This window comes from Takifugu flavidus, chromosome 7, assembly GCF_003711565.1.
Source record: "Takifugu flavidus isolate HTHZ2018 chromosome 7, ASM371156v2, whole genome shotgun sequence".
Lineage (NCBI taxonomy): Eukaryota > Metazoa > Chordata > Actinopteri > Tetraodontiformes > Tetraodontidae > Takifugu > Takifugu flavidus.
In genome coordinates this window covers 2,009,302-2,036,723 of record NC_079526.1, presented here as the reverse complement: position 1 = coordinate 2,036,723, position 27,422 = coordinate 2,009,302, and the positions used below count along the sequence as shown (strand labels likewise).

At 43.0% G+C, this 27,422-nt stretch overlaps 1 long non-coding RNA gene across 14 annotated transcripts; it reads left to right on the top strand.

The window, feature by feature from the left end:
* The first annotated feature begins 7 nt into the window (after window positions 1–7).
* LOC130528926 (uncharacterized) lies at window positions 8–16,624 on the top strand. Of its 14 annotated transcripts, none has more exons than XR_008951450.1 (22): window positions 51–254; window positions 640–753; window positions 7,344–7,400; window positions 7,518–7,660; window positions 7,822–8,027; window positions 8,113–8,243; window positions 8,468–9,136; window positions 9,221–9,372; window positions 9,609–9,683; window positions 9,807–9,842; window positions 9,976–10,275; window positions 10,353–10,442; window positions 10,529–10,666; window positions 11,249–11,376; window positions 11,456–11,712; window positions 11,930–12,002; window positions 12,165–12,217; window positions 12,301–12,454; window positions 15,671–15,895; window positions 15,983–16,158; window positions 16,253–16,309; window positions 16,440–16,624. It is a non-coding gene; the product is annotated as an uncharacterized LOC130528926 (long non-coding RNA). The 14 variants fall into 14 exon arrangements; XR_008951447.1 differs by having other exon boundaries at window positions 56–254; window positions 12,125–12,217; XR_008951452.1 differs by having other exon boundaries at window positions 10–254; window positions 7,348–7,400; window positions 7,518–7,533; window positions 7,624–7,660; window positions 11,456–12,217.
* Window positions 16,625–27,422: the final 10,798 nt, after the last annotated feature.

Here is a 27,422-nt window from a genome sequence, read left to right as displayed (position 1 = left end):
ATTCAGCAGAAATTGTGTGGGTTTGCCTCACCCTCTGGCCGCTCCCTGCCCTCCTGTTGCCCCCCCAAGCCAATTAAGTGCATTTTGTGCAGTGCCATGTTGTGCAGAGCCTGCCCAATGTCTGCTCGCAGCCCCTCCCATACCCACTGCCTGTGAGCTGCTCCACCCCTCCCCACCACACGCAGATTCGCGGTCAGAACCACCTGTTTTCAAACGCCGATTTGGAACGTTTAACGCCATCCAATTCTATCGAGGTAGGTTTCGTTAGAACCACAAGACTTTGAAATACATGTGATGTTTATACCGTGTGAAGTTTATACCGTGTGAAGTTTCATAATTTTAGCTAAACCGGTGACTAAGAAACGACGAGTTAAACTCGAAACCTTCGTCAGTTCTGAGCCCTTTTCTCCCGCTCAGTTCTGCATAAAGTTAAGAGGAGATTTGAGCGGACCAGTCGGCGCTTTAGGTCATTTTAAGGGGCGCTGGTTAATTTAACGTTCTCAAACCAACGATTGTGAATTAGTCGATGATTATATCTACAAAATGGTGTTTTATTTAATCAATCTTTGAGCTTTCGGGACAGTGTTATGGCGAATTGTTAGGAAGACTATCGATCTGAATTGTTCTGCTCCGCTCTAGGAGCCCCTCCTATACCCACTGCGGACTCCTCTCTCCCATACACAGCCTTCCGGACCGGTCAAAACCACCCGTATTCAAACGCCGATTTGGACCGCTTCATCCAGTTCTATCGAGGTAGGTCTCGTCAGAACCACAAGACTTTACATACATTCGAGCGACGTTTCATTTTACCCGCTCACGGAGAAAATAGTTAAACACGAAGTTCTGAGCCGCTTTTCCCGCTCAATGTTCTGCATCGAGTTAATTGGAGATTTGAGCGTACCAGTCGGCGCTTTAGCTCGTTTTACGGGGCGCTGGTTAATTTATGGTCGTTGAAGTGACATTTGCGAGTTAGACGAACTTTGTGTCTACAAAATGATGTATTTTCTATGCTAATATGAGCGTCCGGGAGAAAGTTCTAGCTATTTGTTTGGGAGATTTTCAATCTTAAATTTTCTGCTGCTCCGCTCTCGGTCACATCGTCTCCCGCTCTAACAACGGTCGCGAGGACATTTCCAGGGCTTTGATATTTTATATCAGGGCTAATAAATTAATTCGGACTTGGGGCCGGCAAAATAAAGGGCCAGAGAATGACTAAGCACGTTAATAAAGCATTTGTTATCAACCATATGATGCCAAGAAAGCAATCTTTGATGGAAGTTAACTTGATTTAACCTCTTAAGGCCCAAGCTCTTGTTTTGATATGCAATTTTTATTTCTCTTTGCTATTTGGACTTATTGGAACCCAATAAGTATAAAAACTAAGCATCATCTTTTTACATGATGTAGTTTTAGAGAATGAACCTCAAATGATGGCCACATATGTGGACACTCGGTCTGAATTACCATAAAGCACAATAAAATCAATAATACAGTTTTTGTGTAATAGATTGAAAAACTCTTTATTTACATAGTTTTGAACATGTTTTGAACAAGTTATACTGTAATTACAATAATAACACATTATTAATAACACATACAAACATAGTTTTGAACATTTTTTGAACAGGTTAGACTATAATGACAGTAATAATACATTATTAATAACACATACAAACATTGTTTTGAACAAGTTATACTGTAATTACAATAATAACACATTATTAATAACACATACAAACATAGTTTTGAACATTTTTTGAACAGGGTAAACTACAGTGATCCCTCGTTTATCGCGGGAGTTGCGTTCCAAAAATAACACGCGAAAAGTGAAATCCGTGAAGTAGTCAGCTTAATTTTTTTTTTATTATTTTACAATGCAATACTGAACTATAGAATGAAACCAAAAATCAAAACTGTTTTAAAGCCCAAAATTTGTTTAAAACAATAATTTTAATATAGTAATACAAGGTTGGAAACATTGTCACTCGCGTATTTCCCAGTCCCAGCTGTGCCTCTTCGTCCTGACTCCGCTCCGCTGTAGCGTCTGTTTCTACTGAAGGCGCAGGAGTCTTTCTCCGAGAGAAGAACATTGTTATGGGTAGTTGTTGGTGCTCGTTCTTTTTCTGAGCAAGAAGATTTTTATAAACGGATATGCCACCTTCGATTATATTTGAGAACTGCAACGAACGACTCGCAAAAAAAAATCTGTGAAGCAGCGAAGCCGTGAAAGATGAAACGCGATATAGCGAGGGATCACTGTATAATGACAATAATAACACATTATTAATAACACATACAAACATAGCTACTTATGAAATTCTAAGAAACAGTTGCGCTCAGTTTGTACGCACAAGAACACCTTGCAGGTCACGCAACGCACTCGGGTTCTCCCTGTGCAGCCTGCTGCTCTGCATCGTGCGGCATTCTTCATATTTACCATCTCTAGGAGATGTGCATTAGCCCTCCTGCGGAGAGATACATGGGGCACTGCCATCACTGGACGTTTTTTACTTTCTAAAGAGTCATCATCTCCCTCTGACAGCTCTGGAAAGTCTGCATCATCTTCTTGCTACTGGGCCAAGATCCTGGCCACGTCCATGCGAAACTCCAGGAACTGCTGATGCTTCCTTGGTGCCCCACACGTTGCACTTTGCGATAGAGTAGCCTTTTTGCTAAAGCCAATCTGTACGTGCATGAACTCCAATTGTCCCTTCTTGTACGGCTGCTCATTCGAATAACTATCATTCCCAACCAGTCACTCCACCCATTTTGATGTTCTCCCGAACAATGCAGGTCGGGAGACAGACACTAGTTCTTGTCCAGCGCTGGCTTATCTTCAGGCTGTGTCCCATGAACAACAGATCATTAGATGGTTTGTGTCAAAGCACTTCACGACACACAACTGTCCATCTTGCTAGAACTCTTTTGAAGTATTCCGGAAGTTCATAATATCTGTTGGTAACTTCTGCACTGCTGCAGTGACCCGTTCTTCATTACGTACCAGTAATGTACAGCTCCTTTTTCAACATTTGCTCTGAACTTGGTGCTTGTGAAGAGCCGGTCGCGTACACTTTTGTGCCACGATGCAGGGTTTTACACAGACGAGCCATTACCAAACTTCCAAACCAGACCTCTGGTTCTCGACCTGCTCATGCAATGCAGCTGAACCTTGATAGAGATCAAAGTCCAGCACAATGCCATCTGTTGTGGCACAAACAAAGTTCTTTATGGCTTCATGGGCAAATACTGCCTACATGGACAGGCTCCTGTGAAAGGAATCATTTGTTCATCTATGGATACGCATTCAGGCCGAGTCTGAGACCTGCAGCCTTGCAAAATCCTATCTAGGAAAGGTCGCACCTTCCAGAATTTGTCCCGCTTCCTCAGGTCTTCTGGCACATTGTCATCAATTAGGACTTTTAAGGATTGCCTCAGTCTGAAGAATCTGTCCCAAGTGAATCTTTCCGTGATAGGAGTGACACTGAGGGATCTGGACCAGTACATCCTTATTTTGGGGTATGGGAGACAGGACATTAGAATACAGGCACCAAAAAAATGGTAGACCTCATCTACTGATGTTCTGAGTAGGTCCCCACTCCTACTCAGTGACACAGCGTTTGTGCAATCTGCTATGTTTTTTATCAAATCGTGATCTATATACTGTTCCACATAGTTCAGTGGGGTCCAGCTATTCCGGTCATGCTCCGTTTCATCCTCATTCGTAAACTCCACTAGGATTGGCATAAATGGAGCTGCCCTCCAGCGCATTCCCTAACCCTAAGAATCAAAATACAAATTGTGCTTATTGCGAAGTGACTCACACAAGCAATTCACTGAGGTGTATTAGTGCATAACATAGTTGAATCTGAGTGAACATTTATATGAAATTTTATGATTTGCCTTCAAGGCATGCCAAAATAAGAACCATTATTATTATTACCTTTATAAGATTGTCCCTGAGGGCTTGGTCCTGTTGTTGGCTCTTCTGGGCCATCATTTGAGCCATCAGCCTCATGCCGAGTTCGGCAGCTACTCCTGGGAGTGTGGGATCTGGCCGTGCCAGAGCCTGAACCTGAAAATTGGCATTTTGCTAGAAACATTGAATGGTGCTGTACCTTTATGTACTCCTCTAAAACATTTACTTAGCCCTAAAGCCCTAAAATAAACAAATATCCACTAAGTCTTGGCTAACCATTATCTTCGCCATGGAGACGTTTACGTTCCCTGCTCTGTTCAGTGGGATGTGGAATGGGGTACTCATCACCACTGCTCTCATCTTCAGTGCTGCTTTGCTCCTGAGTTTGGGGTTGATAACTGGCATCCAGGATGTCATCATCATTGTCAGACAAATCTAAATCTGACGTGTCCCCATCCATTGCACTGAGTAATTCAAGTGCTCTTTGAAGAGAAAATCGCTCTGGAAATAAAATTGTTGGTTTGTGAGGAGATAGAGATTTGAAGAGTGAGAGTATTTTGGCAAGTTTCATGGCAAGTACCACCAATAAGCGACGTTCTAGAGTTTGTGAGGACAAATAACTGTTCTGCTTCTGGGAAAAATCATTCCAAATCAAACATAAGGCAAATGACAAACCATCATCTTTATCTTTAGAGTAAGGGGGGAGTATCTGCATATTTTATCGTAATGGAAATATAATCATTATTTGGTATGAATGAACAAAACACCTGGATGACCACACAATGAACTTTTATTAGCGTCATGGGATTGAAACAGTGCCGGTGCTTCAGTCGTGCTTTCTATGGCTTCGGTTGTCCACCAGATGTCCCCATCACTGAAGTCTCGAAGCTTTGAATCTTTTTCGACACAATTGTTAGGAAAGTGGTGAAGCCTCAGTGCTTCGTGAGGCTTCACTTCTTTTTTTTTCACAAGTGAAAAAAATAGGGGTTCGGTCCCTCTGTGCTCCCATCGTGTTTAGCAGCATATTACATCGTTACTTTTACTAAGCTTTGTCAAATTTGCATGCCATAGCAAACTTACAATGCTTATATGCAAATCTAAACAAGAATAAGCCATTAAATTTGACTGGACTTCTTACCTGGTCGATATTTTTGTTTGGAGTGGCTACCGGAATTTTCGAACGTGTTCTCCGCCATTTTGAGTTTTCACGGTATAGTGTAGTACTCTTCTAACACCACATAAGTGTAAGTGTCCACATATGTGGCCATCAGGCCCCAGTTAAGCAGAATTAATTACTGTGGGAAATCTAGCCCAAAATGTCTTTAATATTTTGCCACCACCCACTCCCATCCTGCTGCAGCAGAAAACCTCTTCCCGGAGAAGAGGTGGTCCTTCTCCATCCGGCATCTGATCATCTTATTTATATCATCGTCACTCCCTTAAGAAATCAATTCAAGCCATCAGTCTGCGTTATATTAATACCACTCCTACAGTACCTTAAATTTGCATTTGAAATGCACCGACTCTAGTAAGGTAGAATTAAAGCGGTACGTAATCTAATACGATGCTTATAGTCGCGTATAAATAAATAAAGGCAAAAAACATATTTAAAAAGGAGGCACCAATGTTCCGCTAAAGTGAAAGTATTTTACGCTCTAGTAAGATATGTGAAAGAAATAGCATATAATAACAATAACATAATATTACATACATTTGTACGTCATGTCTCCTCGTTTACCCCGCCATTGACAGATTATCACGTGATACCGTAAAGGCTGATGGGATATATTACCGAGTTCGGGTGCATCGGTTGTACACTACTTTTCGCAGTGCATTGTGGGATACATTGAGTGCACTCGCGATGCTCACTAAGAATTCGGACACTATTTCAAAATGGCGTCCACACCATTGAGTGCACTATGTAGGGTAAATTAGATTCAACGTTATTGTTATTGCACATGTACAGGTACAGAGCAACAAAATGCAGTTTAGCATCTAACCAGAAGTGCAAAAGAAGCAGCAAGTGAGGATAATAACTTAATAAATACAGTATGTGCGGTTATTTTTACAGTCGTTTACCAGGTTGTGCTATAAACATATTTTACAGATGGTGTTTACATTAAATGCCTTAGACTATAAGTGCAGGAGCTATTTAGCTATTTACATAAGATAGAGGAGATGTGCAAATCATAAATTACGTGTATACAGATGATAGAGTGCTTGAGTGCACAGGACAGGTTTAAACAGTAGCTACGTTGGTTACTAAGCTAGTGAGTTGTTGTGTAAACTGCTGTAGTGTAGTGAGGTGTGGAGTGTGTAAGGGTCAGCAGGAGTTCAACAGGGACACCGCTCTGGGGAAGAAGCTGTTCCTCAGTCTACTGGTCCGAGTCCTGAGGGTTCTGTAGCGCCTCCCGGAGGGCAGGAGGGAAAATAGTCTGTGGGCGGGGTGGGAGGAGTCCTTGAGTATGCTGCGTGTTCGATGCAGGCAGCGCTTCCTCTGGACATCTCCGATGGCAGGGAGTGTAGTCCTTGTGATGCGTTGGGCAGTTTTCAATGGGTATAGGGGGTGGTTTCGGACACAGCCTAAGAATTCGGACACTATTTCAAAATGGCGTCCACACTATTGAGTGCACTATAGGGTATAGGGGGCGGTTTCGGCACAGCCCATAAAAACCAGTCCCGCTCAGCCATATCACAGATACTTAGGATGGCACTATCTCCATCAACATAAATAAAAGCAAAGTGCATATAACAATATAACAGTAAATGGTCAATTGTTAAGACAATGTATTTCAAATTGCACCCAGTTTAGATGAGCCATATCGGGGTTTTTTTGTTTTTTACATTTTCACAAAACATAACTGCATACTATGCCTCAAATAACAAGGGGGATTGGGGGATTGCTCGGGTGCCATTGCAGTTACGGTCTTGATTTCCGCTGCACACATTTCAGTGTTTGGTTCATGACAGTGCGACCTACAGTTCCTGAATGATTCACTTTTTGTCTTCAAGACCTTGAAATACATCTGTGTGACGTTTCATCATTTTAGCTTACCTGGTCACGCAGAAATGACGAGTTAAACACGAAGATCTGAGCCCTTTTCTCCTGCTCTGTTCTGCATTAAGAGATTTGAGTGTACCAGTCGGCGATTTAGCTCATATTATGGGACGACACTGGTTAATTTAACGTCCTTGAAGTGACATTTGCGAGTTAGTGTAGGATTATATCTACAAGATAATGATTTTTTGATTAATTTTTGATAATTTTTTATAAATCAATCTAGGAGCTTCCTGGACAGAGTTATGGCGATTTGGACCGCTTAACATGTTACCACAAGATATTTCTTACGGACTCTAATTGTTTCCCAAATTAATAGGTAGGATGTTTATTTTGTTGTCCTTAACTCATTTTCTGTTATCTGTTTAGACAGGCTACAGAAGAACAAGGCATGCGCTTCTGGATTCTCTGGATGACATTTTAAGCGTATGTTTTCCCAGTTTTAATTTGTTATTCACATCAATATAACAAAGCTTTCTCTATAGCCTAAAGAATATATTTACAGGGTAATTAGCAACTTTAAATCAATTTTTATTGTTCCAGGCCTTCCCTACTACCGGTAAAGGCAATGAAAATCCAGAACTTGGTCTATTTGTTGACATGTTAAAGAAAATGCTTGACCTTGATCCTGCTATGTGCTATGTCCCAGCTCAACTGTTGCAACATGGTTTTCTGACAAACGCTGAGTAAGTCTACACAAAGATCATTCATTTCAGTCCTAAAACCCTTGATTTATCCATTTGAAAAAAATGCAGGATCTCAGATAATTATTTAAGTCAAGTATTTGGTGTCTTGAAGGGTGGGGACTACCTCTAAAGTGGCAAATGTATTTTTCTTGTGGTTTCAGACTCCATCAATGAGCACTAACCTCTACCGGGCAGGACAGGTTCCCGGAAGGATGAGAAGTTTCAGAGCCTCATGAACCAGGTGGATGAGCTCAACATCAACAGTGGGGAGAGGCCGAACGCGGTCATTGAGTTCGTTGTGAACAAAGCTTTGTCTGAGCAGGCCTACAGCGCAGCTTACGCTAAAATGTGTCACCACCGGAAGGGGGTAAACTCTGCATTCTTTGTCTGTTTGATTGGTTGAATTTGGACCGGATTATTGTTAATGATATGCCAAACCTTTCCCACATCAGCTGATGGTCTCGTCCCAGAGCAGCAATGGCTTCGTCTAAACTTCTGCTCAAAAGATGTCAGATGGAGTCCAGAACAGACATTGTAATGGTGAACTTCTGAAAAGGAAAACGATCTGTCTGCTGCTCAAGAGGTGAGTACTGGCCCGCCTACAGCGGAACAAATTATGCAAGCGCAATTATTGGACTGAAGCTCAGCTTTATAAGTGCACCTTTGGTGAGAACTTTTGGTTTTTCCTACAAAATTGTGCTTGCTCCACTGGCAAGAAGGGTAGAATAGTTATATTTTGAACTCAAACTGAAATGTAACTTTTACAGTGTTTCACCTCAGTAAATACATGCAAATCTGCCCTCAAAGGAAGGTAAGCGGCAACAGTTAAAGGTGGACCTGGAGCAGACCAAACACAAGGCCCGTGTTTGTTCGGTGGGAACTGTGAGATTTATCGGTGAGCTGAAAATGATCATGGTGGCCATAATGCACACCTGCGTGGTTAAACTCATCAAGGACGAGAGCGAAGAGTCTCTGGAGTGTCTGTGCAAGCTACTGTCCATAGTGGGGAAAGACTTGGACACTGAGGCTGAGAGGGTAAGGAGAGCTGTGTGCAACAAACACACACGCCCATGCACATGCCCTATAATGTGTGTAAGTCACACTGTAGGGAAATAAGCAACTCAGTGGAGGACTATGCTAACACATGCCACTACCTTGATACTTTTTGGCCTTTATCTCTGCTTCTTTTCCTCCATTTTGCTTTGGATACCAATTTTCACATTGATCAAAAGCAACAGAAGCAGTGCCATTAAAGGACAACAGTACAAAGGAATGATCAAAGACTGAAATTGTGCCCTGATTTGTGACTGAAATATTCATGTGACAAATGAAGGATTCTTCATCATGCAGATCTTCTGTTTTCTTGGTTTTTGCATTATTTTTCACACCATCAGTTGGAGTGACGGCAGGGAGAAGCAGTCTAAAGAGCCCTTGGTCCGTCGGCCAGGCTCACCTTTAGGTGTTGCAGTTCACCGGGTACATTTTTCTCTTTTGATAGAGAAAAATTAACACCGGTTCCTGATTTTTCACATGGACCCTGTCTCTTCTTCCAACAAACAGAGCCCAAAGTGTCCTTCTTCCAACAAACAGAGCCCAAGTGTCCTGCATTGGCCAGAGGAGTGGACATGTGTCCATTAGACAGCCCCTGTTCCTCCACCTCCAGCAGTGATGTCGAAGAAGCTGTAAAAATGCTCCTTCTAAACTTAACATTGGTGAATTTTTTTACTTTGTTTTACGAGATTGAGCTTATGTTGCTTTGCCTTTAACTAACAGAGCCCGGAGAAAAGGGATGAATAAGACTCAGAAACGCTTTCTTCACAGCAAAGCAGTTTATTTATAAGATCCTTAGAAGCTGCAGAAGCTGCAGCTGAGCAACCTGTAACCTGCACAATGGAAATATGGACATTAGTGTGCTGTCATGACCACTTTACTGCTATTTTTACAACAGATTGCAACAAGTTCCAGTGATGAGGAAGAAGACGACACACCCGCATTAAGGAAAAGGGTTTCAAAACTCCTGGCTGTAAGAATCAGCTAAATTCTGACTGTTTACACTCTTATAAAGGTCTATCCATCCGGTCCATTGGACTTGACAGTCTTTCCTTCACTGTTTGTTTCATATTTTCCCTTTACTTTTACCTAACAGCATGCTCTTCTTTGAAGATCAGAGATATCTTCATGTGTAAGTCTTTTATTTTGTAATTCCTTTTCCTGCAGAAGCTCTGGCTGAAGAACCTCAGCACAATATGGATGTTATGTGCAAATATGGACATTAGTTTGCTGTAATTACCATTTTTTCCCCCAATTTCCAACAGAGCACAACATGTACTAGTAAGGAAGAAGAGGAAAACTTATCTGCATCAAATAAGTGTTTCAGATGTCCCGATTGTAAGGATCAAGCACATTCTTACTGTTACATTGTTATAAGAACTACCCATCATATTTATACCAATGGGTTATTTATCCTCTAATGGTGGCTTTACTAGATTGAGCTGATTTTGCTTTGCCTTTAACTAACAGACCTTTGAGAACAAGGATGAGGAAGACTCAGAAAAGCTTTCTTCACATCTTTATTTCTAAGATCCTTTTGGGCAGAAGCTGCAGCTGAGCAACCTGTACGAGGAAAGCACAATGGAAATATGGACATTAGTTGATGTTTGACATGAACCCTGTCTCCTCTTCCAACAAACAGAGCCCAGCATGTCCTGCAGGGGAAGGAATGGACACGTGTCTGTTAGAAAGCCCCTCTTCCCCCAAAACCAGCATTGATGTCGAACAAGCTGTAAAAATGCTCCTTCTAAACTTAACATTGATGTATTTTTGACTTTGTTTTACTAGATTGAGCTGATGTTGCTTTATTCTTAACAGAAACTGGGGTCCACAGATGAAGAAGACACAGAGATATATTCTTTCTGTGTCAGTGACACCTAACAAGAGGAACAGGCTGAAGAGCCCTTGGCAAGAGTCTGCCGGCCAGGCTCACCTTTAGGTGTCGCAGGTCACCAGGTACATTTTTAATAGATGGAGCCGATTTTGCTTTGCCTTCAACTAACAGAGCCTGGAGAACAAGGATGAGCAAGACTCAGAAAAGCTTTCTTCATATCTAAGCAGTTTATTTGTAACCACCTTGCAGGCAGAAGTTGCAGCTGAGCAACCTGTAAGAGGAAAGCACAATGGAAATATGGACATTAGTGTACTTTACTGCTATTTTTACAACAGGGTGTAACAAGTTCCTGTGATAACAAGAGAACTCATCCTCATTAAGCAAAAGGTTTTCAGACATCCTGGATGGAAGAATCAGCAAAATTCTGATTGTTACACTGTCCATCCGGGGGTTATTTTTTTATTTTTATTTTTAGATTTAACCTTAACAGAGACTCAAATCTGACACAGGCTGTGACGTGACGGCTGTGACGTCACAGCCCAGTGCCCCAAAGGATAGCTTACCGAAGGCCTTAAACTATGTGGTCTCCAGAAGCAGATTAGAAAGTGGGAGAATCCTTACGCCTGATGAACTGGCCTGTAATGGGTAAAGATTTTAGCATATCATCATCAATAATGCTTTGCTCTGTTGTTCTTGTGTTTCAGGCTCGCCAACCTGTCTCAGACCTGCTATATGAACTCTGTTCTCCAGAGCCTCCTGACCCTCGTGCCTTATGTGAAGGAACTCAACAGAGTCAACAGTGGCGTTCGCACCCAAAAGCTCTGCTTTTCAAGTACAGCACAAGCTCACGTGCCCCCATTCTATGGCATTAATAAAATGAATGAAAAACATCTGCTTTCTCCTTTTTTCAGTTTGCTCTCAGATATTAACAAAGGCTTCACTACAGAATGCAGAAGGAATCCACCCTCGTCATGTTCCTGATCTTTTCTGGACTAGACACTTTGGTCTGTCTGTAGGATGACCACGAATCTTTGAACACTGTCCTGCAACAGCTGAGCTCCATCTCTACAGAGCTCAGGTTATTAGCAACTGAGAAAGAGCAGAGCTACACCTGCCCGATGGAGGCTTACATCAGCTTCCAGATGTTAAGCACCATGCTGTGCCACAGGTGGGAATATACCTGGAAACTTTCTGCTCCTGCGTAGGTGTTGAACTTGTTTAGTTGAATCCTGTGGCCATAAATCTGAAAAGATGGAGTTTCTGAACCTGTCCGTGGTGCCCAAGGACACTGTCACGCAAGGCATACAGCTGTACCTGAAAGCAAGGTGTTCATGTGTGAACGATGGAGGAGCTGTTGAACCTCACGACTGTTGTTAATTCTGCAGGAGGAGCTGCTGGATTATAAATGTTACTGTGGTGCCTCCCAGACGAGGAGCAAATATCCTTCACACTGCCAAAGTGAGAACCAGCCATCTCAGCATCCTCACATCTGCTGCCTTCTGAAGGCCCTAACTGTCTCTACAACTCCTCTTCCCTCCCCTTTTCCTCTCTGATAACGTGCTGATCGTTTACCTAATGAGATTTAAGTGGAGGTCCTACTTTACTGTGCAAAAAATACAGAGCCATCTGTTTATCCAGGGAGCTGCTGCTCAATACAAATCAGCAGTGAGAAGGTAAACCCTTGATAAACCTTTAAGCAATCATCAGTCTGAAATGGCTCAGAGTTGAGCTAATGGCTTCTTTTTATTTTCTGTAGATAAAATATTCATTAAAGAGCATCGTCAACCATTTGGGGAATTGCACTACCAGCCGTCAGTGTTTAGCTGTCAGTACTGCGTTGAAAACCAACCACCTCCTCGTTGGATGGGGTTTACCGCAACACAAGCCAAGGGGATGGGAATGCCTGCTGGGTAACGTATGACGACATTGTCAAAGAAACGACTTTTAACCACGTGTGCCAACAGCGGCAGAAAACAGCATATTTGCTGTATTATGAGAAGATGCAGAAAGATGAAAATCGGGACTAGAAATAGGGATAATTAAGTTTGTTAGAACTGGTCATCTCAGGACCTGAAAGCAGGCAACACGCAGTGGGGAATAATGAATTAAAAGTGCCTTTATTCAAAACACAAGGTTCTGCTGGGTTGTTTGGAGAATCTCTTGGGCTTGTCTGGGTGGGTGTGGTAGAAGTCGCGGAGGAGGGGATGAGGAGGGGAGTCAAGGATGAATCAGCAGGGAACTCATGATTGCTCCTCCGGACTGTACCCCTCCCAGTCGACCAAGAATTGGAACCCTCGCCCTCGTCGGAGGACGTCCAGGATACTCCGGACTGTGTAGGCGGGCCCCCCATTCACAACACAGGGAGGAGGCGGAGGTTCAGACGGGGGGACCAGATCCGACTCCGCAACTGGCTTTACCTCTGAGATGTGAAAGGTGGGGTGTATTTTAAATGCCGGAGGCGGACGGCTGCGGGGTTCACCATCCGCTCCACCTCAAAGGACCCCATGAAGCGAGGAGCCAGCTTCTGAGACTCAACCTGGAGCGGGAGATCCTTGGTTGACAGCCAGACCTTCTGACCCAGCTGATAGGAAGGGGCTGGCATCTGGTGCCGATTAGTCTTTGAAAACACTGAGAGGCCCGCAGGAGTGCAGCACGGACCTGCTTCCACACCCTCCTGCAACGGCGCCTGTTGGCCTGTACCGAGGGTACCGTTACTTTGTCCTCCTGGACCTCAAATAACGGAGGCTGGTACCCCAGTGATGCCATGAAGGGGAACAGTCCGGTGGATGCTGAGACCAAGGAACTCCACCCACGGCAGGACGGTACTCCAGGCGGACGGGTTCTGAGCCGGCGCACACCTGGAGGGCCACCAAAACTGCTGTTGGAGGCACTGAAGTGAGCGATTGACCCCCGGGTGGCAGGTCGGCTTTGAAGCGTGGGCCCATTGTAGGACTTCAGACCGCACCGCCTCCGGGACAAACAGACGATTCGGTGGACCTCCACCAGGATCCGGGGCGTCCACCTCCACCACGAACTGCCGACTGGAGTCGGGGTGCGCGAGGATGGGCGACGACGAGAACGGGCTCTTCAGCCTACTGAAAGCGGCTTCGGCCTCAAGAGTTCAGCTGAAAACCTGTAAAGTGGAGGTGAGTCTGGTGAGCGGGGCAGCCACCTTGAATCGGCGGGGATCCTATTTAGATTGTCAATTTTGTCTCGACACAACACCCTGGGTGGGGTTAACAAGCATCTCGATTACTGATCAGAAGAGAGAGACTGGACCTATACGATGGAAATCTTTACATGAAGCTAAGATTCGTATACTTACAGTGTCCCAGGCTGAACTGCAAGCCTGTGCGGCTAGCCAAGAGCAAGCCACTAGCGATTTTGTCACACATATGCAAGCTCTGAGGGCTAAATGCACTCAGCTGGAAAGTCACAACGCTCAGCTTTACACCAAGGTACTTGGACTGGAGGCCCACAAAATGGGGACACAAGAAGGTGAAGGAAAAAAGGAACCCATTGAATTTGTCCCAGGACGAATCACCTGCTTGGGAGTATACATTTTCTGCACCCACTAAAATTGATTGGGCGCAATGTTTACTCCAGCCGGAGACCCGCTGGAGCTGAGCCAGGAGCCAGCATGGCCCTCATCCACCACATTCAGAGCGGATTCTTTGATGTGCCGAGCAACAGCACCTAGAATACGAAGGACTCAAGGCCTTGATCTTTCCCACATTATTCCACAGAGAAGTGATTGCTCAGCCAAGTGCATTTCCATGATGTGATGTGGGCTCTACATGGTGATGGATTCATCATCATTTGCATTTCAGAATGGTGACACACAGCTGCTTGATCCCTTAGATAGGCTACTGTTAGGGAAGGGGAGTAGGCCCACACACTGACACTCATTGTAAGGGATGTTTGCATTGATGGAGAGGTTAGGATTTGCTCGGGATGGAAAGTCATCCATTTGCATCAGCAGGTCCTTTGTAATAATTTGTCTGTGGATATTTGTCTTAATAAGACGACTCAGAATAGCCTGAAAGAAAGACGCTATTTAATTTTTCTCTCATTGTACTTGTGGCGGTTACAATTTTTCTTGTTTTTTGGTTTATATGTGGCTCTGAGATGTTGCTGTTATTTGTTTACGTGCACCGGCCAATCTAGGGCACTTTACAGGCTTGTATCCAGTTTACATCTCAAGTTTTTGCGGATGTGATATTTCTGTACATCAAAGCAACAGTAGGGAGACTATTCCATTAACTTACCTCCTTTACCACATACTATAGCGGAAGGTATGTTATTGTCTCTAGAGCTATTAATAGATTCAAAGAACTCAGGACGAAATTTGGATTGCCCCATGATTTCTGTCACCTGAAAATTTGGTATTATGTTTCCTCTAAAATTCCCGATTTTAAAACTTCGCTGACGGAGGATGTGTTCTTTGATGTTCTGCTGAAATCACCCCAACTCCATAAATCAGGCTGTTCACAGGCCACTGCAGGCCTGCCTCCAACATAACATTCTCTAATGCTAGGATGAACTGGACATCTACCCCCTCTCCCTCCCCAGAAATGGCTGGTTGATATGGGAGAGGATAAATGGACCCAGGGTCCATTCATAACCATCACACATGATTAGGGCAAAGTAACAGCCTGATCTGGTCACTCAACCTCTAGGGACCTATTGAGTGCCCTGGTTAACGCCTTGTATTGGTGCATCAGGTGCCTTTATTTCATTCTTTGCTGCATGATTCTTTCCCCCGCATGTCTAAGCCAAGTCATTGTTATGACTGTTGATGTGCCTCTTTTTATGTCTTCCCTTTAAAACTTGAAAATAAATGATTTTTAAAAGCTAAAGGGCTTGATCACTCTCTGTTATGTAACCTTGTATCACTACTGCTGATACACACACACTGACCACACATAAACTGAATGAGTGGGACTCTTATTTTCTTCCTTTAATTTTCCCCCTTTTAGCCAAAGCTCAATAGCTACATATGCCGCCTACTGAGGAAGCAGAAGATGTCCACAAGAATAAAATTCATGTTGCTGGATGTTTGATGGTTAAATCATGAATATAGTCTGCAAGTTGAATTCTCATTACATCTCATTTGTGGCCTTCAGAACAATTGGGTGCCCTGCAGAAAAGATGAAGGACCAAAAACCCTAAAGCAGCTTCACCAAGAGGTGAAGCAGGCTGGAGAGAGGGAGCAGCAGATCGTGGCCAATCCTTGAATGTGGAAGCGATTCCTGGGAAGGTCAATCGGGACTCCAGCCGCGACTATGATGGAGGATGAAAGCAGCGGTACCATTTGGGCAGCAGCTCATGTGGTGTCAGCAAAATTCCAGGTAAATAACTGAAAAAGCCAAAAGATTGGGTGTATTTTTAAAACAGACATCTGGATGGGGTTTTTCTCTACTTGTTGCTCTTTGCAGTTGAACACAAGACCACCCCAAAACAGGCTGGATCCTTATCAGAGCCCTCTTATTTGGAGTTGATAGCGAAGGAGGAGGCACAAGCGCAGGACTGCGATGAAGAACAAGTATACATAGCACTGAAAAAACTCCTGCAGGAGAACCCCGTTAATGATAAAATTGAAGAGTGGATCCAGGTAACTCCCGATAAGAATGACCTTTAAACTGGATTTTTCTAGAGATTGTGATTGTAGGCATGAAACTAACAAAGGTTCCTCTCCCCCCTCCCAGAACACCCTCAACAACAGGCAGCGTTCATCATGACCAGAAGCATAGACCAACCTGATGGTGAGTGTCCATCCATCCACCTCAACGGTCATGGCTTTGTTCATTTTAACTTTGAACTACAAATTCAGAAGCCAGTGGTGTTTTTCTATTGACTTATTCCTGTGATTTCTGCTGGTGTGTGTCTGTGTAGGTTTGCTGCGGATGTTTTTTGATGTGCTGTTGGATGAAGAAGTCATCCAGGATGAGACATTCTTTAAGTGGAGGTCATCCACAGTTATGTGACATCCGTGAGCAACTTCTTCACCTGGCTCCAAGAGGCTAACAGACTGTTCAACTGAAGTTGGGGACCAAAAAAATATATATATTTTTTTTCAATCTGCATTATTTCATTATCAGTAATATCATCTGTCTGAATAAAATTCAATTTATTTCCAAATACAAGTCCTTAAATATCATTTATGTTTTAGTGTAGTTGGGTAATATAGTCCCGATTGGCACCATTTATCCTGATGTGGTAATCATGTTTTACTTTCTAAAGGAGTTTTGGTTTACTGAGGTTGAATGTTCAAGAGAGTTATAAAGATTTACACTAAAACTACCTAAAGAGCACAAGTAATCATTTATAATGGTTAATGATAAAATAAATTGCTATATAAGTAAAATAGATTCTGATATTTTGAGCGTATTTCTTATATTTGTTCTTTTAGTGATACTAGAACATTATACTCAAGCTTGATATGATGGGATGGAATTGGGGGGGATTCAATTTCTTCACTTCTGCCACTATGTGGCATTGATCATACATAATATTAGAAATGTTAACTCAAAACACCTTTCTGAATTGTTCAAGTAAAACATAAATGGACGCGCATGGAAGCTCACGGAAAGACGGTGATTTACTTCTGCTGCTTTGTTTCCGATTGATCTCTACAATGAGAATGTCAGTGTGGTGGCAGAGAGATAAGAATGGAACTCGGAGAATTCACATGAGCAGAATTGTGCATTTCTGAAGATATGCAAGTGGTAAAAGTACCATCAAAAATAGAGGTGACACTTGCATCTCAGATGGTCCTCGTCTGCTTTTGGAAGACCTGTCTGTGCCAATAATGGATGATGAATTCAGATTAATAGATGGTCTCATCTGTACTAAATGCGGCAGTGCGCAACAACAATGCACACAGGTCAAACAGTTGCCTCTCAAAGAATGAAAAAATGACCACAAAAGTGTTTCTTTTTTTATAATTTTATAGAAAAAGAATGTCAAATATGTTGATCTAAGGGCTGTATGACTACTGTAATTACACAGCTAGTTTAAGGAGGCTATGCAGTTACACGTGTTACATGTTACACAGGGGGTCAAATTCAATAAGTCAACTAGACAATTCAGCAGAAATTGTGTGGGTTTGCCTCACCCTCTGGCCGCTCCCTGCCCTCCTGTTGCCCCCCCAAGCCAATTAAGTGCATTTTGTGCAGCGCCATGTTGTGCAGAGCCTGCCCAATGTCTGCTCGCAGCCCCCCCCCCCCCCCATACCCACTGCCTGTGAGCTGCTCCACCCCTCCCCACCACACGCAGATTCGCGGTCAGAACCACCTGTTTTCAAACGCCGATTTGGAACGTTTAACGCCATCCAATTCTATCGAGGTAGGTTTCGTTAGAACCACAAGACCTTGACATACATTCGAGGGAAGTCTCGTAATTTCAGGTTACCCGGTCACGGAGAAACGAGTTAAACACGTAGCTTTTGTCAGTTCCAAGCCACTTTTCCCGCTCAATGTTCTGCGGGGCGCTGGTTGATTTAACGTCATTGAAGTGATATTTGCGAGTTAGACGAGGCTTGTGGCTACAAAATGATGTCTTTTTATGCTAATATGAGCTTCTGGGAGAAAATTATGGCGAGAAAGAAAATTATGTTTGGGAGATTTTGAATCTTAATTTTTCTGCTGCTCCGCTCTCGGTCACATGATTGCTGTGTCCGAAACCACCCCCTATATCCTAAATAGTGCAATCAAGTTTGGACGCCATTTTGAAATAGTGTCCAAATTCTAAGTGAACATCGCTGTACCCTATGTAGTGCACTCAATGTATCCCACAATGCACTGCGAAAAGTAGTGTACAACCGATGCACCCTAACTCAGAAATGTATCAGATGGGCTGAATTTTTTTTTTTAACTTAATTTCCACTGTGGTTTGATACATGAAATTTTTGGAAAATGAGAACTCAAGGTGCCACTTTTACCGGCGACCGGTTCGTAATTGTTATGCGACACCATGACGTCATTTTACATGTGCCGTAGTGTCCGAACGCAAACTTTAAATTTAGTGCACTACGTAGTTCACTCAATCAATGTCCCCCAAGTAGGGAGGAGTGAATAGGGGACGAGTGTGTGGTTTCGGACACAGCATTAGTGATTTAGAACCCGAGTTAGTCTAAATTAAACATCGTCTCATACAATTTGACAGTGTCTTTTTTCAAGACCAAAAATATGTGTTTCCATCACAGGAAACTTGGGGTAATTTTATGGGCTGGAGCTGATGGTGCAAAGCTCACTGCAGGAACCTCCTCCGACCGGCTATTTACAGGAACTTAGATTGGCCAGAAGAAATCCTAGGTGGGGGTAGTGGGTTACTCAGCGATACTGTCACACAATTGAAACTCGTCACATCACCAAGGGGCGCTACCCCAGTGGAGAAGGGACCGATGAGAGGGCCCAGTGAGATGAAAGAGTTCCTGTAAAGTTTCTGCCCCCAGTAGTTACCTGATACTCTTGCAATGCAAACACACCTATTATCAGTGAAAATGCTAGCGTCCTCCGCACACTTACTGCAGTGACTTATGGTGGACTAAACAATTTTGTCCAAATAAATATCAAAGACTTTGGGCATAATTTCCTCAAAGGGATTTCAGAGCATCAAAGCCACAAAGCCAATAATGGGCTAAAGTGTATATATACAGTATATTAAGTATATAAATGTTATATAGTTATATTATCATTTTGAAATTAATAGAATTGAGGAGTGATTATATATTACATTTATTTACTCGAAGATAGATTAAAAGACCTCAAAATGTTCTCAACATTCACCACAGCACTGTCAGGACAAAAGCAAACCAAGCTTTCTCCAAATGTGAAAGCGTTTACTCAAGACTGGGAAAGTGATGTTAAGAATCAGCTATTAGTCACCAAAACTGCACTCTTACGCTGTAGCCGGGAAGAGCGGCCCTTTTTAAAAGAGAAGGCAAAAACGCTGAACGACGTTCTGAATCTCCTGCAGGGAAAGACGTCTGTGAAAAGTACCAACCTGAGAGAAGAGATGGAAACGCTAAAGACACAGCTGCAACATATGAAAAGTGATTACGAGAAGACAGGGGCAAGTTATGCACTTCATAAACGCCTAAACAATGACCTGGAAATCGAGCTCAACCGGCAATTTAAATTGACAAATGACGCCATGAGAGAAAAAGAGGTCCTCCTTCGCAAAATTCAAAGAATGAAGGAGTTGTACAAGCAAAGGTTGGACAATTCTCTTGCTGCCAAAGGCGGCAAGATCAAGACAACCAGCGTACCGTCCATGCAACAAGCTGCTTATCAAACTCTTGCAGCCACACTGAGCGACCAGGAGAAGATCATCCACACTTTAAGGGAGGATCTGTGCGAGGCTGAGGCGAAACTGAGTGCCAGCCATCATACGATTCAAAGCATGAAGGAGTTGCACTCTCACAGGTTGGAAACTTCTGTTAACATCGGGACGAAGACGGCCGGAGTCCCGTCCATGCAAAAAGCTGCTTTTGAAACACTCACAAAGACGCTGAACAATCAGAGGCAGATTATCACAAAGTTGATGGATGATCAGATTGAGGCTGAGATGAAACTTCATCAGGACAGAGTGAGTTTTCAAACAAAGGAGGAAGAGCTGCAAAAACAGGTGCAGACCTTGAAGCAAAAGCTGGAAAGCCAAAAGATCATGGCCACTAGAAGGCCGAACATTTTCGTCCAGGTTTTCCAGAGACTCTCCAGGTGGTTCTTTTCCTCCCAGAGCATCGGGAGCATGTGCAGATGGATCCTAACAATATGACCCTTTCTTTGAAAGTGACAAAGGAGATTTATGGATGAAGTTAAAGACGTGAAGTTAGATGTAATGAGGAGGATGCAGAAGAAAGGGTTGAATGAAGACAGTGGGGAATCTTTAGGGAACAGCCAAAAAAAAGAAGCTGATCCTCAAGAAGGGGTTCCGTTGGAGCACAGTGTCATCTCAGACATGTGTCCACTTTTTTACATTTCATCTTGGAACAGTGTAAAGGTTCCCTGGAGCGCAATGGTCCCCAGAGAAGGACGTTTAGACAGAACTAGAGCTGGCCGCCCAACCAAAATGAGCAACCTGGGGGGTCTTAAGTGATGTGATCTCGTGGATCCAGTGTGCAGGTGTGAAAAAGAGTTTGAGACGGTCTGATGGAACTCCAGTAACCACCCTTGACTGTATTAAAATTCCTTCCCAGGTAAGAAGGGTGACAACATTCATGTCTGAGCTTTTATTATTTTATTACTTTTCTTGAGTACTAGTTAGTTCCATTGACATCCAGAATTTACACTGTCCGAAACCACCCCCTATACCCTAAATAGTGCACTCAATAGTGTGGACGCCATTTTGAAATAGTGTCCGAATTCGTAGTGAGCAAGGACTCTGTGTTGACTGCTAGAGAAGAGGTGCTGTTAATTTTGACTTTGTTAAATGCACAATATGTACGTTTTGTCTTAAAGTAACTCTTTCTATGAAGTGGGTCCGCCACCTACTTGTTTCAAAAGTTGTCCTTGTTATCCAATAATGTTCCACAGCATTGTAAAAATCTTGTCTTATCTTGAATTATTCAAAAAGAACAGCAAAAAAAATGCTGTGAGGAGGGCTTATCTGTCCACAGATAAAGTATGACCTGTAACTGTAACTGTTTAGCAGTTAAAAAGAGCCAATTTTTGAAAGTTCTTTGCATGCTCTATATTTTAAAAAAGTGAATCTAATTGTTTGCAATTAATGACAATGGCTGTTCAATAAATTTCCTAAGTGATATTCTCTTGTCTTTTCTCATGATGTATTTTTGCATTTTTTTGGTGTAGTACTAATCATTTTAAACTGATTATTGAAACATATAACTACAGCATATATTGACTAGCTTCTATGTATAATATGCAGAACAGCTCCATTTAAAATGCAGTTTTACTGTTATTCTACCAGTTTAAATAGTTTTTTGCCTGATGGTTCCACGTTAATTTTACAATTTATTGATGTACAATAAGTAGTTATATGTAAAAAGTACAAGAAATGATCTATGTATATTAAAAATGATCCATGAAATTATTTTCTTTTGTAGAATTAACAGTTCTGTGTACGAAACCACCCCTTATACCCTACATAGTGCACTCAATAGTGTGGACGCCATTTTGAAATAGTGTCCGAATTCTTAGTGAGCATCGCTGGACCCTATGTAGTGCACTCAATGTATCCCACAATGCACTGCGTAAAGTAGTGTACAACCGATGCACCCTAACTCGGAAACATATCCCATCAGTGTTTGCGGTCTCACGTGATGATCTGTCAGTGGCGGGTAAATGAGAGATGACTTACAAATCTATGTATTGTCTGCTATTTGTTTCACATATCTTTCTAAAGCGTAAAATTCTTTCACTTTAGGGGAACATTGCTGCCTCCATTTTAAATATGTTTTTGCCTTTATGCACGATTATAAGCATCGTATTAGATTATGTACCGCTTTAATTCTACTTTGCTAGAGTTGGTGCATTTCAAATGGAAATTTAAGGTACTGTGGGAGTGATATTAATATAACGCAGACTTATGGCTTAAATTGATTTCTTAAGGGAGTGATGATGATATTAGCAAGTTGATCCGATGCTGGATGGAGAAGGACCACCTCTTCTCCGGGAAGAGGTTTTCCTGGTTCCGACCCTGCCTGTTCCTGACGACTCTGTTCTCCGGTATATCCTGTCTGCCATCGGTTCCTGTTAATAAAGCTGTGTTCAACCGAACTCTGGTGTCGCTCTTGGGTTCTCTTCTGCTGCCTGACAGCTGCAGCAGGATGGGAGTGGGTGGTGGCAAAATGTTATTAAGGACTGTATCTTATTGCTGTAGCTTGGAATCTGGTGTGATCACAATCAGAAATTACACTATCATCAGAAACTACACTGATGGACTTCTGCAATTGGCCTCACTGAAATGCTGACTCTGGCACAAGCAGCAAAAAAGTGGGAGAACCTTAAAAAACCTACAAGGTTTGTCATGAGTGTTTTAAATTTGGTCTAAATAATAATTATAGCAAATGTTGCGTTACTGTTTGAATTATTCGCCTATTCCCTATTTGTAGGAGCTTCAGAGACCACCATCAGGATCTGGCACTGAATCTGGGGAGGTCACTGCTGACAAGTGGAAATAGTTCCCTCTCATGGATGAGGCAATAGGTGGCAGGCCCTAGATTCGGCCCCCATGCCTCATTGCTTCAGCCTGGGGGGAGAGCCATTCCTTTTCTAAGTCAGGCTCCCCAGATTGAGTCCTAGACAGACCTGATGGAGAGTCAGGGGCAGAGGAGGAGGAACCAGGGCCAACACGACACAAGCGCCAGCGGCGCGATAGGGTCCTGGAGCTGCTGGAGAGGGCCGAGGAAAGGGCGACACGAGAGGAAGCCAGGGAGGAGAGACTTTTAAGTCTGTTAGAGAAACTGATAGATAAAATCTAAAAAAGAATATATTATTTAAATCAAGATAACTTCCATCAAAGATTGCTTTCTTGGCATCATATGTTTGATAGCAAATGCTTTATTCAAAGTTTAAATTTAATTGATACAGTTTTTGATTTTGAAAAGAAAACTTTGCATAAACACACACACATATAAAGAAGTTGCATTTATCCTATTTTTGGGATTTTTTAATAACTATTTACAAAAATGGAACCTAAAAATGATTCAAATTAAAAGGAACCTGCCAGAAAAAAAGACTTTAGGATGGCAGCCAGGTTGAACAGACGTCATGCTCCAAAACTCTGGATTATGAAGATCAGTCCTAAATGTAATCATGGTCATGTAGAGCTGGTGGGAGGTGGGTTGGTGCTGACAGGGCTATAGCCAGTCTGTTCCTAATTTGCTCTCCACATTGTAGGTCTGGCTGCATTTGACCAATGTCTTCTGAATTAAGTGCCTCTTCTGAGGGTTCCATGCTGTGACCATTCCGCAAGCACACACTGTGCAGAATGGTGCAGCATGCAATGACTTTGGTGGCAAATGCAGGCTTCACTTCTAGAGCTTTAAGAAATATTCCCTGCCATCTGGTCTTCATAATCCCAAAAGCCCGTTCTGTGATAGAACGGGCTTTTGCATGATGTCTGCTGAACCTCGCCACCATCATATTCGTCACAGGCTCTCTGTATGGTGTAACCAGGGTTATAGGCCTGGACGTACAGGGATAGCCACCATCCCCAACTATACAATATCCCTCAGGTGGGCACAGTCCTTTAAATCAAATGTTTATCCCCCTCCCTCACTTACAGTTTGACATTTGGATCTTAGAGCCAAAATTGTCCTTCGGAGTCGTCTGTTCCTCACCAGATGACAGGATCTCAGTAAAAGGAAGGCTAGGGTTCTAGGTTGCGGAAGAACTCAGACGCAGACTTCTGCCCGCTTATTCTACTGCTTATTTGTGCGTTTCAGTTCCATCAAGAAGTCCTTTTCTATCGCCATCAAAGCTAATGCTGAAAGTCGAGCCTGCCCTGTCATTTCTGGCGCACGTTTAATTCGCTTTAGGGCTGAGAATGTCCGTTCAACAGAAGCAGTAGACACGGGGATGGTCACCACCAAACACAGTCTATCAGTCTTTTTAAGATTTCCCTCTTTTCTTCACCTTTTCGTTGTGGAGCTCCGTTCCCTGCGCACTTGCTCGCTCAGCTGTAGATCCACTCTGGTTTCCCCAAAAGTTTTGGAAAGCACCGTTGCTTGTAAGTGTCCGGCAGTGCTTTGATGCCTTGTTGCTGCCTTGGTTAGGCAAGCCAAATTTACAAATCCAGTGTGGCTCCAAACACCATGTCGATCAGTGGCAAATAACAAGCACTCCCAGCAATACAATTTGCAGCATTCCTCGGACCCTGTGAGCCAGGAGTACCGCTCGTAGTTAGTGGACTGAAAGTGGCGGACAAATCCTTTTCCCGGTTTTGACAAGCTTGCTAGCTTCGGAGTCGCCCGACCTTGCTTAACAATGTCCAGCTTTTCTTGAAAAGTCCGTCTTGAAAATGGCTTTGACAGTAAATCTGCAACCAAATCCATTTCTTCTCCTACTTCAGCCATTGTGGGTTGACAAAACAGCTATTAAATCAACACAACAATATCTTTGCTTGTGCAGCTCGCTACAGATGCAGTTGGCTATCTCTGGCTAGTATGCTCTCTGACTATCCAATCAAAGCGTGTGAATACGCTGACGTTTCCGTACGCCTGCTAGAGGGCCTTGGTGTCGCCAACTCAAAATCGGATTGGTTGAAGCAACAATCCCCCAACATGTCCCCCAAGTAGGGAGGAGTGAATAGGGGACGAGTGTGTGGTTTCAGACACAGCGTTAGTGATTTAGAACCCGAGTTAGTCTAAATTAAACATCATCTCATACAATTTGACAGTGTCTTTTTTCAAGACCAAAAATATGTGTTTCCATCACAGGAAACTTGGGGTAATTTTATGGGCTGGAGCTGATGGTGTAAAGCTCACTGCAGGAACCTCCTCCGACCGGCTATTTACAGGAACTTAGATTGGCCAGAAGAAATCCTAGGTGGGGGTTGTGGGTTACTCAGCGATACTGTCACACAATTGAAACTCGTCACATCACCAAGGGGCGCTACCCCAGTGGAGAAGGGACCAATGAGAGGGCCCAGTGAGATGAAAGAGTTCCTGTAAAGTTTCTGCCCCCAGTAGTTACCTGATACTCTTGCAATGCAAGCACACCTATTATTAGTGAAAATGCTAGTGTCCTCCGCACATTTACTGCAGTGACTTATGGTGGATTTAAACAATTTTGTCCAAATAAATATCAAAGACTTTGGGCATAATTAGCCCATTATTGGCTTTGTGGCTTTGATGCTCTGAAATCCCTTTGAGGTAAAGTGTATATATATATATTAAGTATATAAATGTTATATAGTTATATTATCATTTCGAAATTAATAGAATTGAGGAGTGATTATATATTACATTTATTTACTCGAAGATAGATTAAAAGACCTCAAAATGTTCTCAACATTCACCACAGCACTGTCAGGACAAAAGCAAACCAAGCTTTCTCCAAATGTGAAAGCGTTTACTCAAGACTGGGAAAGTGATGTTAAGAATCAGCTATTAGTCACCAAAACTGCACTCTTATGCTGTAGCCGGGAAGAGCGGCCCTTTTTAAAAGAGAAGGCAAAAACGCTGAACGACGTTCTGAATCTCCTGCAGGGAAAGACGTCTGTGAAAAGTACCAACCTGAGAGAAGAGATGGAAACGCTAAAGACACAGCTGCAACATATGAAAAGTGATTACGAGAAGACAGGGGCAAGTTATGCACTTCATAAACGCCTAAACAATGACCTGGAAATCGAGCTCAACCGGCAATTTAAATTGACAAATGACGCCATGAGAGAAAAGAGGTCCTCCTTCGCAAAATTCAAAGAATGAAGGAGTTGTACAAGCAAAGGTTGGACAATTCTCTTGCTGCCAAAGGCGGCAAGATCAAGACAACCAGCGTACCGTCCATGCAACAAGCTGCTTATCAAACTCTTGCAGCCACACTGAGCGACCAGGAGAAGATCATCCACACTTTAAGGGAGGATCTGTGCGAGGCTGAGGCGAAACTGAGTGCCAGCCATCATACGATTCAAAGCATGAAGGAGTTGCACTCTCACAGGTTGGAAACTTCTGTTAACATCGGGACGAAGACGGCCGGAGTCCCGTCCATGCAAAAAGCTGCTTTTGAAACACTCACAAAGACGCTGAACAATCAGAGGCGGATTATCACAAAGTTGATGGATGATCAGATTGAGGCTGAGATGAAACTTCATCAGGACAGAGTGAGTTTTCAAACAAAGGAGGAAGAGCTGCAAAAACAGGTGCAGACCTTGAAGCAAAAGCTGGAAAGCCAAAAGATCGTGGCCACTAGAAGGCCGAACATTTTCGTCCAGGTTTTCCAGAGACTCTCCAGGTGGTTCTTTTCCTCCCAGAGCATCGGGAGCATGTGCAGATGGATCCTAACAATATGACCCTTTCTTTGAAAGTGACAAAGGAGATTTATGGATGAAGTTAAAGACGTGAAGTTAGATGTAATGAGGAGGATGCAGAAGAAAGGGTTGAATGAAGACAGTGGGGAATCTTTAGGGAACAGCCAAAAAAAAGAAGCTGATCCTCAAGAAGGGGTTCCGTTGGAGCACAGTGTCATCTCAGACACGTGTCCACTTTTTTACATTTCATCTTGGAACAGTGTAAAGGTTCCCTGGAACGCAATGGTCCCCAGAAACGGACGTTTAGACAGAACCAGAGCTGGCTGCCCAACCAAAATGAGCAACCTGGGGGGTCCTAAAGCGATGTGATCTCGTGGATCCAGTGTGCAGGTGTGAAAAAGAGTTTGAGACGGTCTGATGGAACTCCAGTAACCACCCTTGACTGTATTAAAATTCCTTCCCAGGTAAGAAGGGTGGCAACATTCATGTCTGAGCTTTTATTATTTTATTACTTTTCTTGAGTACTAGTTAGTTCCATTGACATCCAGAATTTACACTGTGTCCAAAACCACCCCCTATACCCTAAATAGTGCACTCAATAGTGTGCACGCCATTTTGAAATAGTGTCCGAATTCGTAGTGAGCAAGGACTCTGTTGACTGCTAGAGAAGAGGTGCTGTTAATTTTTACTTTGTTAAATGCACAATATGTACGTTTTGTCTTAAAGTAACTCTTTCTATGAAGTGGGTCTGCCACCTACTTGTTTCAAAAGTTGTCCTTGTTATCCAATAATGTTCCACAGCATTGTAAAAATCTTGTCTTATCTTATCTTATTATTCCTCACGGCAAAAAAAAAATGCTGTGAGGAGGGCTTATCTGTCCACAGATAAAGAATGACCTGTAACTGTAACTGTTTAGCAGTTAAAAAGAGCCAATTTTTGAAAGT